Here is a 14392-nt window from a genome sequence, read left to right as displayed (position 1 = left end):
CAAGTCTTTCGATTCGACGCCACTTCGGCGGGTTCCGCGTCGATGGGGATGGAAGGTTGATGATTAGGACAACACAACACCCTGAGCGGAGAAAATCTCCGACCCATCCGGGAATCGAACTTGGGCCCTTAGGATTGACATTATGTCGCGCTGGCCACTCAGCTACAGGGGGCTAACAAATTCACCCCTAAAAGCCTCCTACTAAATCGATTGGTCGATTTCAACGAAATGTGGTTTCCATGTTACTATCAGGAAAGAGATATTATTGTTGTTGGAACCAGAAACTTCCTATTGTGTGGGTTAATAGCATGGCGACAGTAGCGGTGGCGGGAGAGGGGGGAGAACAGGTGGACGGATAAAGAATTGGATAGAGGGAAGAGATCGACACAGTGAGGCGGAGGGAAAATGGAAAGAAAAATGGGGAGGTGGATAGAGGGAGGAGGAAATCGACAAAGGAAGAGACAAGTTCGACAGAGAAATTTGGAGGAGAATATGGACTGATAAGTGGTCGGCAGAAGGACTGGGAAAAGAAAGTAAACAGGGAAAGAGAACGGGAGATTGACAGAAGACGGGAGAAAAAGGAGATGGACAATGTGGGGGATGAGTTGGACTGAGAGAGTGTGTGGATAAAATGGAAGAGGAGATTTACGAGTGAGGAGAAGATGTATTCAGAAATGGGTTTGGAGAGGGAAGGAGCAGATGGAGAGATGGACAGAGAGGGAGGGCGGGAGCAGTAGATCGGCAGAGAGCGAGGGGACAGCAGATGGACAGAAAGAGGGACAGCCAGAGACAGTGGCAGTGGGCCAGTGCCCGCGTGTGGTTGGGGTGGGGAGGGGGGGGGGGACTGTGGCAGATGGAGAGGAGAGAGGACAGAAGGTGATGGACAGGTAGAAGGAAATAGGAGATGGTCAAAGAGAAGGGGGAGGAGGAGATAACAGAATGGTAGGTACTCAGCTAGTCTGAAGATAATATAAGGATAACCCGAGGGCGGAGCTCCAAGTACGGCGGCTTAAAAAGACGCGTGGCCCAGTCACCAATGTAGGCAGCGAGGTGGTGAGAACTCGACAGCATTTGGCGTGGCCTCTCTAGCGACAGCTTGCGGCTGTCGATTTAAATTTATATGAAACAGGGAATAAGGAAAGAAAGGGGATTGATGGGTGGGAATTCGTGACTTCCTGCCGGATAGCACTTTGTGGTAATGCTGTGGCGAAAGCAGAATATGCCTTATCGGGACTCGAACCCGGATTTAGCGTTTATCATGACCAGTTGCCTTAGCCTTTTCGGCCATCCGGTCACGGTCAGCGACTCAAATTTCCAACTTATCACTGACATACCGCTTCACTCATCCAACAACCTGGTAGTCGCAAATTATTGATTCCCATAGGAGTTCAGACGATACTACTGCAGTACACTGAAATCAAAGTCAACGAGCCGTTGCGCTCTTACTGAAACGTTTATATTCGAGTGGTGCCTATTCTGTTAGATGTTTCCAACAGAAAAGACACCATTCTTCTGCGGAGATAACGGAGCGCCACGCACTGTGTCCGATCGACGAACATCGATACGACGCTCCGTATTACACATACGGTACTTCCACATACGGTACATACAGTCATTAATCATCTTCAGCAGCTTATTACGTTTAACTCTAACTGCACTAAGAAGAAATCAAACGGTGAAACCGTAACACACATATGATTTGTGTTCCTCCGAACTTGTGGCTGTTTTCGAAAACTTAGAAGTATTACGTCACTGCATGTGAAGGGCTGACACAATCTCAGAAAGAATTGTCGATTCTGATAGGTGCACAGGGATTTGTAGATGGAAATCCCGTTAGAAGAAGTAAACCTGAAGAAAGATTAAAGACATAACGTCCCATCTAAGATTTAGGAAAATATGTGTATCACGTTGTATTTTCTGGTGACATAAGCGTCATAGCACAAGGAAAGAAGGATGAAAGTTGCATATGTAACCTATTAGCAATAGGAAACAAACACTTCTGTCTGAAGGTTCACCATCAGGTAAACATAATAGCGTGCCAGTCATCTACTTGGTGGTTATAATTAAACTTTCCCTATTTAACATGTTATGTCACGGAAACTAAGTACCGTACGAGGACCAGACTTGGTAGCATTAATGTCAAGGACGTATGGAGGAGAAATAGTGCAGAATCAGTTTAATTGAAACACTTTTAATGTGCTGCTATGTTACATCATACCTTTTCGTGCCGGTACCATTACTACTACAGAAGGGGCACACTATGACGCCCATCAGCGTTCAGAAGAGTCTGAAAGCGAAGAATTGCATTCGGCACAGCAGAACGAAGCACGTCCATAGTTATGCTGGCTACCTTTCTTCATATGCTGCCCTTCAAATCAGCACACGGGTCAATGTTCCCCTGACAACCCTGTCCTTCAGGTAGCCGCACAACCAGAACTCACAGGGAGCGAAATCAGCTAATCGTGCCAGCCAAGAATTTGGAAACGATCGACTGATAATTCGATTGTTTCCAAATGTGTTTCGGAGAAGCAGACCAACTTCATGACTGATGTGCGGCGTGGCCCTATCTTGCATGAAAACTGTTGAGTTCAATGCGTCTCTCTACTTTTGGGTAGGTGTGGCATGCTGACGATGCACAAAACAGTAGCGCTGGCCGGTCAAGCCCCACGTCTTTGTGTGGACTCCTGCCCACTTGTCTAATAATCGTTGCCTAGGAAGCTGCTTTCTGGGATAGCTAGACAACATTCAAGCAAATCTTATTAATGTGTATTACAGTAAATTAAATTGACAATACTTAGCTTTGCCTTTTTACAAAGAGGTGTCGCAAGCAATTGGCGACATTCAAATAATCAATTTTCTTCCATATATAAAATTTCCATACAAGCAATTAATGTACAGTAGAATCCAGTTAATCCGAACTAATTGGGACCGGACTTTGTTCGGATAGCCGGAATTACGGGGACGAGTTTCTAGAATGAAGTATACCAAGCAGATAAGTAGGTACACCATGTTAACAAATGGCAACCAGTGTGGGAACAATGGCTCACTTGTTGCCGTGCACTGTTGAGACCTTCGTAGTATCTGAGGTCAGTGCACTGCCAGTTGGCTCGGAAAGCACATGGTTATGTTAGTTATCGATCGCTGGCACGCGTAACAGTTGTACTGTATTCGTTCAGGTGTCGTGGTGTACGTATTTTCGTCATGAGTAAACGGAGACGTACATTGTTAACTCTCAAAGAAAAACTCAATGCCTTGAAGCGGATAGACAATTGTGAGAATGTATCTAAACTGAACTGGCAACGGAACTGGGTGTTGGTAAAACAACCATTTGTGATTGGAAGAAGAACCGAGTGAAGCTTGAACACTCTTGGGCAATGTCTTCGGGAAAAACACTAGAAATTCGGCAGATTTTGAAACAGTCCCAGTACGATAAAGTGGATGAAGTTCTTATCGTTTGGTGTACGCAGGAAAGGGGAGCTCCTCTGAATGGAGCACTGGTTCAGGGAAAGGCTGTTTACCTGAACAAGTTAATGAATGGTGATGAGTCTTTTAGTGCAAGTTCGGACAGATTCGAAAAACGTCATGGAATCCGTTAGCTAACAATTACAGGAGAGAAGCTTTCTTCTGACCGTGATGCAGGGAAGGAATACTTGGGTGAGTTTGAAAAAATGATAAGTGACGGAATGTATTCTCCCCAACAAATTTATAACGCAGACGAGGCTGGACTTCATTGTAGGGCATTGCCAACAAAAAGCCTGGCATCAAAAGCAGAAAACCAAGCTCCTGCATTTAAAGTGTGCAAAGATCGTGTGACTTTATTAGCGTGCAGCAACGCTGTTGGTAATCACAAACTGTTTTTAATGCTGATCGGCAAATCTGCTAGGCCCAGAGGTTTTAAAAACTGCTACATGAAGTTCCTGCCGGTATACAGCCAGAAAATAGGATGGATGGATGGTAAGCTGTTCAAATAATGGTTTCACAGTCTGTCTGTTGCCTCTGTTCGAAGGTTTTCTAAGGAAAATCATTTGTATCCCCGTGCAATCCTTTTGAGTAATAAACGCGTTATCTCACCCCAGCACTGAGGAATTATGTGCTGGAGAAATTGTGGCAAACTTCTTGCCGCCGAACGTTACACCACTTCTACAGCCGATGGACCAGGGCATACTGCAAACATTAAAACTGACTTAGAGAAAACAATTATTAAGGATGCTGATCCTAGATGATAGCATTCCTTTAGTGGACAAAATGAAAAAGACCAATGTGGAGGATGTTGTTTATTAGGCCGCTGACGCATGGCAAAATATATCAGAAAATACTCTGAGAAAATCGTGGAGAAAAGTGTCGACATCTCTCGAATTTCAGGACAACCTAGTTGAAGAGGAAAATCCACTACAAATGATACAGACAATCCCTGGATGTGAAGAAGCTAGTGAAGGAGACGTAGATGAGTGGATGGCAGCGGATGGGGCATGTGTGGAGAACGTAACTGACGCTGATTTAGTTGCTGCTGTGACTGAAGAACAGGAAGAAGTGGACAACTGTGACGGAAGTGACAATGAGCCTGAAAGCGACAAGGGAGAGCTGCTGCCACACAGTGACGCAACGTCATCTGTAGCAACAGCCCACTGCTGCACCTGCTGAATTGATGTTTATGAGACGATGGGGCAACTATACGTCATATAACAGACTGTCTTCATTACGCCAAAAAAATAGTGATTGAGTTTTTGTCACCCAAAAATGTCTACTGTATTTTAGTATGTTTGACATCTTTTCTTTCATTGTTATGCATTGTCTAAACCTAATGTTTTCTTGCCAATTTTTCTAATACATGTTCATTTTACTGTGTAAATTAAAATAGCGTATATGTATAACAGTTTACCGTGCAGTTTTCCATACTTAGTGAAGAATACTCAGTACTGTAGAACACTCAGTATAATGTCGTTTATTGAAACTGAACTACACTTTTTGAACAATCACTATATACACACAAAGAAAACAAATAACGTGTAGACCACTATTCATCAAGAGTGTTGGTGAGGCCTGTCGGAGCTGTTCCTAGCTCGGCGAGGAGCTGGCTGTACTGCTGCCGCGCTGGCCTTATAAAGCCGGCGGGGGTCGGCGGAGTACTCCAGTTACGCTGTGTCTGTGAGGCGACCTCTCCAGAAAATGGTTCGCATTAGTCTCTAGCAAGTTCTGTTTATTTTGAAGATTTGTTTTCCTCTTGGTTGCGCCTGCAAGTGCTTGTGTATGTTATACGGTACACAGGGTTGTCTTGAGTGTAGTCTGCCTGGCAGGGGCCGTCTGTGGCAGACATAACACTAACATTTTTCATGTTCGGATCAACCGAATGTTTGGATTACCGGGGTTCGGATTAGCGGGATTCTACTGTAGATCACAAGTCACGGCTAAATCATTTGGATTATGGCTCATCTTCTAGTTCGGCTCTTCTAGTGCGGCCGAGGCTATCTGGAGCGGCGCTTACAGTCCAGTCCCTTCGTATTGGTGCCGCTCCTGTCGTGGTGTTGTCCTAGTCAGCGTTCTATTGGCTGACGTCGCCACACAACCTTCTCCGCTGTATCGTTCAAGCCGACGTGCCGGCTTTTTGATTTTACGCCGGAACACTTTGGTCCTTGAGTGCCAACCTGTTCAAAAAAGAATGGGCTGATGATGTATGTAGCCGTCAAGCCACACCATACGGTGACACGTTCACTATACAGAGGAACTTCATGCACACTGATGGGAGGTGAAGGTCCCCACACTCGGCAGTTCTGTGTGTTCACCCCACCTGTCAGAGAAAAATGAGCCTCGTCTGTCCATAGGATGGTCCTGGGCCAGCCCTCGTCAACTTCAATGCTTGCGAGAAAATGTCGAGCGAAGTCAATACGTCGACGTGCGTCCTGTGGTGCAAGCTGCTGTACGTTATGGATTTTATGCGGATGCGGTTTGAGAATGACTCGAAGCACCTTCCGACAAGTGGACCACTGGATGTATAACTGTCGTGAAACAGCAGGCGCAGTGTCTGACGACTGGGAATTGCGCGCAGCTTTTTCTGCCATAGCAATAGGGATTTCATCAACCACCAGTGGTGCAACTGTTCGTCGACCTCTTCCTGGAGCGACTCCCAGTTCTCCAGTTGAGTCGAACTTCTTCAACATGCTCCTTCCGCAATTCTTTTAGCTAGTGATATTCTCGATGTGTAGCTGCAGCATTACTGTTGTTTCAATAATACAGCTTCCCCAATAATGTCCAGCTCCTTTTGTCCAAGCTCGTATTGACACATCAACAGGTGCATTGCAACTGGTCAGGTGAGTGAGACTACGAATGACAATGAATGATCACAGCACCTGGTGGCCATTGTTGGAACTGGACAGTGTCGCTGTGACGCACGGAAATCATGCACCTCATACACTGGAGATTAATGCTACCAAGTTTCTGGTACTCGTACGGTCATTAGTTTCCGTGTCAGAACGTGATAAATTGGGAATGTTTAATTATAATCACCTGGTCTATGAACTATACATAGATGGGGATAAAAAGTATCAATAATTTTTGCTACTTGGGCTACGCTTTAGGAAAAGAGAGAAATCAAACATTGAAATTAGTAAAGGAATTAGACTTTCAATTCAGTCGTCAAAACAGGAATGTGGGGCAGAGAACTAAAAGAACCAGATGTAAGTCGATGTAAGAATAGCATCGTATAGAGCAGATACATAATCAGAAACGTATTAATAAGCTCAAAGTATGAGAGGGGGCTTTTGGAGAAGACCACTACAAATATCAAGAAAAGAAAAAAAAGTAACTAAATAATGAAGTGTTATAGAGAATGGAAGTGAAAGGAGAATGTTAAGCGTTTGATGGAAGGATATTGCTGTGCTATCGATATTTTAGAAACACGGAACAAACACAAATCCTAAATTAGTAGTCAGACAGGAAACGTATGTAACAAGGAGAAGAGCACGAGCCATGACGGTCTGATTCGAAAGAGTACAGATCATAATGACAAGACTTAGTGAAAATGAAAGGAATAACCTAGATGGGAAAACAGGGAAGAACAACTTGACGAGAGAATACTTGTATTCTAATATGTCAAAAATTCTGAATTACTGTCACGTTAGACTAAGATCTGTATTGAGGAATTCTCAAAGATTATTATGTTCAGGGTGGTGAGAAACAGTGGAAAAGTTTGTAAGGGTGTTGCAGGGTAGGTTGCGCTGAGAAATAATTATTATTAAGAAACGCAGTACGTAATACCGACTCAATTTTCGTTGAAGTCAGTCAATCAGACCATTGCGCATTATACTTCAAGCAATCCCCAGATACAATTAGTGAGAGTTATTTTCATACCAAAGATGACAGAGCTGGAGACTGCCCAGCCTTTGGCTTGGGGTCGATCCTTATTACCATCCAACGTCCAATTTCTTATGGTTTTCCTGTTTGGTTTTAGGAAACCTAACTAATAACACGTTGACGTCACCGTCTCTAGCAGGGTGCTTCAGTTTGCCCTCGAAACGGCCTGATTGACTAATTTCAATGCTAATTAAATGGGAAGCGTCACCACGAATCGAATCTTTTTTCTTAATAATCGTTTCTCAGCACAACGTACCCTGCACCACCATTACAAGCTTTTCAGTGTGTTTCTGACAACATCGTATATACAAGGCGATTCATCTGCCCCTACCGATTTTATTTTATGCAACCAGCAAACAACAAGCGCGATTTTTGTTTTCCTTCTCGCAAGCTACACGAAAACTATTATTCGTACAAACACGAGGAGGACCTTCTTATCTGAAATTTAATTTAGTTAAAATCTGTACTGGGATACGTTTCCGTTAGAGGCCGCAGTTTACGTGATATTCACGAAATACGTATAAATGTGATATTCAAAATCACCATTACTCCCACACTCAGCCCCCACCGGTCAGGATTTCTTGTATGTTGTTAATGGCTCCCTCTTAGCATTACACAAATATTGGCGACTGGACGAACTGCTTCCCACGCTTAACCCTTATGTGGTCTTGATTAACTGGCCATGGTTCAAATGGGTCTCAGCACTATGGGACTCAACAGCTGAGGTCATCAGTCCCCTAGAACTTAGAACTACTTAAACCTAACTAACCTAAGGGCATCACACACATCCATGCTCGAGGCAGCATTCAAACCTGCGACCGTAGCAGTCGCACAGTTCCGGACTGAAGCGCCTAGAACCGCTCGGCCATCGCGGCAGGCCACTTTATTACGTCAATAGCTTAGCCAAGCACTTACAACTTGTAAAATTAACGCCTGTGTAAATTTTACATAACAATTTTGCGAATTTTAAAAGCACAAATTAAAAATTATATCGTTGTATTTCTCAAGTCTTCTGATTATTACTGTGCTTGTAAGGGTTAACTTACATCGAATTGTCAAAGTATTTAGTTTTAGTGTAACATTTACAAAAGTAGTTTTTCCTTCATTACCGTCACGGACACTTTTAAATTGATAATGATAACAATGTAGCCGATTATGCCGGTGGCGTAATCGCCGAATCAATAGAAACCAAAACAGGTCCGATAGTGGGAATATTTTATGCTTTTTTGAAAAGTGGTGGGAGGGAATGGCCTGAAAAACATATTACAAACACGGAGTGGTGAAGGAAAAAGTACAAAACTGAACTAAATTAAATTTCCTACAGAAAAGGTAACGCTTATTTCTATGCAGGACTAGTAGCTTGAGCGTAGCGCGCGAAAGATTATAGTCTTTTTATTGGCGACAAAGGACAATGTATTGGACTAAATTTCATCAGTACGTCATTTGGCTACTATAATTGTTACGGTTAGTAGTAGTATATTTCTAGGTTTCGTGCAGGTCCCGATACGCATGGGGATTGCATTGTTGCCGTTTCCAAACGACATTTGCGGTACGTACATAAATATGCTTTGAGCTGGACAAAAGGTGTGTCCTGCTAATTATGTCTCTCATTTTTCTGTGTGGAATTTATAGCTTACCACCATCATCAGTGGTGACAACTCACAGCCAATTAAATAAAAATTCACTAAATAAGTTGCTGCGATCTTATTTAATGCTCGCATTGGCTACGACGATCACATCAGAGCACTCTGAACACTACTAAACGCTCCTTTGGTTTTGGAGAATGCGTGACATAGATGCGCAGAACAAGCTTAAACTAGACTGCCATCGTTGGTAAGTAAAACTATAGCACTTCCAATTACATGTGGCAAGAGCAAGCCATTAATGCTATTATCCATTGAGGAACAGGTCAGGTGTTGAAGTGTGGATGCGTAGACGAAATACTGTTGGCCTAGACTGCAGGGTAAATTCACTTAGTCGTGCAATTACGGTCATGGGGAAAACATCAGGTAGTAATATCTCTCTAGAAGACTGTTGGACGCAGAGAAGAGGAGCTTATATATATATATAAGTGTGTGTGTATTGAATCTCAAACAGTTGCTGAATGATGGGAAAAAGGCGAAAGGTGGGAAACAATCCTTTTCTTTATAATTTTTAGAAAAAGTTGTTGATGTACACTGCAAAGAACGTTCTAGCCCCCACCAAGCTTCGTGTTCCAGAGAACGTATTGCTTGTGAGATTAATGTAAATCATTGTTGGCGCACAACAGTTTTGTAGGAGGCACAGCAAACTGTTGGTAGGTTATTTCTAAGAGACGAAATGTATTTAAAACTGTCGAAGAATGTACTGTGATTAATGGCTTATATTACGGAGTCAAGTGCTATATTGTCATTTTGTGTTCACTAGTTTCGCTTAGGGTGCTGTTTTTAAAACTCTGTGAGTGGCTACAACAACCATTTCCTCTTTGGAATTCAGATTTTATTTTCAGATATTTTGTCAGCTTCACAGGGAGCCATGGAACAAATCTTTTATGCAATCAGATACTAAAATAAAAAGTGGCAGTCTTTATTTTTATACCGGCAAGATATTTTTTAAATAGTAGACCGCTTATCGTGGTGGTTCACATGTATAAAGTTGCAGTCGCACATACGCTAAATCTGAACAGTAGCGCTCAGAATTGACGCCAAACTTGATTAATTTCAATTAAATTCAATCTTCACTTTAAGAAAAGCATCCCCTAACCTCCACAACCTTTTTTAAAGATATGTAGTGCAATGGTTATTGAGAACGAATGATTCGAAGGAGGCCGACGTATGAGAATTGTTCGTATAATTGAGAGAACAGTATTTAAGTACGTTGTTATCGCAATAATTGTTTTCGACAGTGCACGAAAATCAGTTTTAAATCTCTTAGTACTCACGTACGGAGCCCGGCTGGAGGTTTTCAGCGCCGCGGGACCCCGAGCGACGGTAGGATTAGCGTGATGGGCAGTGGACGTAATTTCAGCACGCCGGTTTCTCTAGCGATCGCGCTGCGGCGTGAGAACTTGCCGCTAACCCACTGCGCTGCCTCCGCTAGCGACGCCTGCCGCGCGACTGACGGCAACCCGCCGCTCACCAGCAGCGAGCGCGGCGCTGCTTACAGAAACACCCGCGCGAGGCGCCACTTGGCGCTGTTGTCCGCGCAAGAAAGGGGAAAAAAATTAAAATGCATAATCCTTTCTCACGGGAAAGCGCTACTGTAATGGCCATAAATGCTGATCCCGGCTTGTCGCCTATCTAATCCGTCATCCGGATGTGTTAACGTTATGAATAACAGACTTTAAAAAAACAAATGAAAGATGTAAGTATGTATATGGTCCTTCGCGGACAGCTGGTACGTAGAAACAGACTGAAGTAAAATTTTGAATGTGTACCACACAATGGCGCGAACCCAACGTTGAAATGATGTGGTATTGACTGTGTGAAATGTTAAAATCGTTCCTGCGCGTCAGTGCCCCCATTTCGCCGTAGTAGTAGTAATAGAAGAAGAAGCAGTGGTAGAGGAGGTTAACTAAATAACGGAATTTCACATATTGCGGCCTCTAAAACGTGAAATCCAGCGCTTGAATCCTGAACGGGTCGGTTTTATCCGCTCTGGGACAGCTTTACTGTGGTGTCCTTATCTTCATCTCATCATCATCGGTGCACAAATCGCCAAAGCACTGCCAAATATAAACATTTAAACTGGGAAGCCGAATCATCAAAGATGGGGTCTTCGGACCAATAATAGCATAAAATCGTTTAATTTACCTCTATAACGGCGCAACTTAATATCAAAAAAACACGAGCGAATTGTAGGTAATTGAACACTCAAAAGGAACAGAAACGGGTCTAACAAGGCAGGGAATCAACGCAAACCGAGCTTGGATGGCAGATGGTGGTTCGTAATTCCATGTAACTTCAGCCGCCTCCGGAATTCAGCAGTCATGGTGGCGGGCAAGTAGTAGTGCACTGGTCTCTCAGCAGCGGACGACCAGGCGTTATCTCTAGGTGAGAGATCTGAATTAAATTCTTGGCAGGGCCGACAGTCGAACACCTCTATTGCGGCAAGATCAGATCAGTAAGGGCAATATATGAAATGGGCAAAATATGACACAGCCATCGTTACAAACAATTCAGAAGTGTAACATTGCTGTCCAAATCACAGGCTATGTGAAACAGACATTGTCATGTTGTTCAGTCGAAGGCAACCCATACCATCGAGCTAGGTGCTAGTCCCGTTTAATGAAAACGATGCAGACTGATAACATGTGTGCACTTAGGTCGTTGGAAATATCGATACCGTACCGTTATATATCTCTCCACTCCTATGGTCAAGGAAATCAGCAACGGATTCTAGGCGCTACAGTCTGGAACCGCGAATCCTGCCTCGGGCATGGATGTGTGTGATGTCCTTAGGTTAGTTAGGTTTAAGTAGTTCTAAGTTCTTGGGGACTGACAACCTCAGAAGTTAAGCCCATAGTGCTCAGAGCCAAGCCCAAATCCGCAACAATGGTCACCGTGTCGACGATCCGTGGTGATCCAAAAGTTGTCTCACCGTTCGTGCGGACACTTGCCTTGCTGAAAATTAGCCTGTTTCCCGACTCGAAACACGTGAATGGTCTGTCCTCTCAGCAGTAGTCACAATCGTCCTATCAGGAGTTGCTTGTGTTCAGAACGACCACCATAAAGCCATGAATCGATTTCTGAATGCGAACCTCCTTCACAATCTTTTCTGGTGTGTTGAAGCAAGGAGTACTCTTCATCACAATTTGATGTGAAACAGGTCAATAAATGAACACAACAAACGAGTATATGGGTCACACACTATTGAAGTTAAGGAATAGAAGGCATACTTACACCTACAGGCATTCACATACTTATAGGTCTAGTTAAATACTGATGAGATAGGTAGTAAAATAAGAACCATTCCGGCAGTTGCGTAAAGAAATTAAGAAAAACTGCCGAACACTTAAATCACGATGGCCATATGGAGATTCGATTCATATCGAATGTATAGGTAGTACATTTAAAACAGCAGCACCTCACTAGGTTTATCCCTAGCAAAGAAGTTATTTAATAATGTAGAATGCTAGTGCTACATTGTCGTTCCATTTCTCGATACCAATCTCAGCACGCACGGCACAGATCAGACTCACAATCAGCTGCCAACGGGACCACGGCGATGATGCTTGGTTCCTATTTTATTCACCGCAATTCCCCATTTGTTGGTCTGAAAAACTAAGTCATCATGCCTATATAGCGAGTGTGATGTTGAGGATTGAGAGAGAAGGTTAGTAGGATCCACTGCTACAGTTTGGTATAAAGTTTCCCTGCGAAAAACTAATGTTATAGTTCAAAACTATGTTGTGAAATGACAGATTTGTGTTATGATTTAGTTGAGTTACGATTTTCACCAAAGCCCTTCTCTATGTTATCTGAATGTATCCTTGAGTGTACTGCTTAACAAATGACTCAAGTGCATTTTTAAACTACTTGCAAAATGTTTTGGATAGTTTTGTTTCTTGCTATAAAATTTCAGGTGTGCATAATAGATTGATAAATGAACTGACATAGTTTGGCTGAAATCCTCGATGTTCGAAACAGATATTTACGATAAGCACTATATCTGCTTTTGGTGCTGAAAGGATGAAGGGGAGAATGAAGAGAGACTAGGCGCTTTATGGATTCCCTTTCCATCGATGTCATTGTCATTGGGAGCGCTGTTGAACGTCAGTCGATCGTAGGTAGACTCGTGCAGTCCTCTGCTATAGTTGTAGACTTTCCCTTTAACCTTCGGAAAACCACAGAGTTCGAGCAGTTGGTCACGTGCTCGAACCTCAGCTCCACTGTCTGGATGAAGGAGTTGACAATTTTACATATGACCTTACACACTGATGTCAATAGTAAAAAGTTGGGGAGGTTGTATCGATGAATTAAAAAGGTCTTCTTTGGCATAAGTGCAAGAATGTTAGCTCTCTAATCTTTAAAACAATGGATCAAAGCAAACAGAAGATTACGAAAGTCTAGGCCCTCTTGGGTTTCGAAAAGCATCTGACCTTGTACCACATAAACTATTATTACTGAAAGTAATATCACGTATGGTGTCAAACAAAATTGGTGAGTCGATTGAGGATTTCATGGTATGGAGGAATCACGTTGCAGACAAAATTGGGGGTAAACTCAGAATGTTACCCGATCTCCCAGTATTCTATAATGAAGTAATGTCTGAAAAAGCACCTCAAATATTTAGTTTGATCTTGATAAAATTTCAAAGAGGTACCACGAATGATGACTTCTTTTAAATGTTCAGAAGTGTAAAACTGTGTCTTTCAGAAAACTCAGAAGCATAGTATTCTGCGACTACAACAACAATGAATAAAAATCGGAATCGGTCGGCTCACAAAACTACTTGGGTATTACAGTAAATTGGGATATAAGATCTAACGAAGACAAAGGGTCAGTTACAGGTAAGGCATGTGGCAGACTTAGGTTCTTTCATAGAATACTGCGGAAATGGAAGGAGACTACTTACCAAATACTTGCTCAAGTGTACGGTGTTCATACCAGATAATGTTTGTATGGCCAACCTTGTAATAAATGGTTACAAGGACTTGGACTGTTCAATATGTTGCCGGCCGAAGTGGCCGTGCGGTTAAAGGCGCTGCAGTCTGGAACCGCAAGACCGCTACGGTCGCAGGTTCGAATCCTGCCTCGGGCATGGATGTTTGTGATGTCCTTAGGTTAGTTAGGTTTAACTAGTTCTAAGTTCTAGGGGACCAATGACCTCAGCAGTTGAGTCCCATAGTGCTCAGAGCCATTTGAACCATTTCGTTCAATATGAAATGAACTTTAAAACAAATGCAGCTGTCACTTTAGTTGCAAAAGAGACGCCTGTAGGTGTTAAAGTTTTCGCTTTATACCAGACACGTCGAAGAACAGATTCGTACGTTTACTGAGAAGGGCAGCACGATTGGTCATAGGTCTGTTGGATGCAGAAGTGAGCATTACGGACTTGCTGAAGA

The sequence above is a fragment of the Schistocerca piceifrons genome, chromosome 9, assembly GCF_021461385.2.
Source record: "Schistocerca piceifrons isolate TAMUIC-IGC-003096 chromosome 9, iqSchPice1.1, whole genome shotgun sequence".
Classification (NCBI taxonomy): Eukaryota; Metazoa; Arthropoda; class Insecta; order Orthoptera; family Acrididae; genus Schistocerca; species Schistocerca piceifrons.
Note: the sequence above shows the minus strand (reverse complement) of the source record.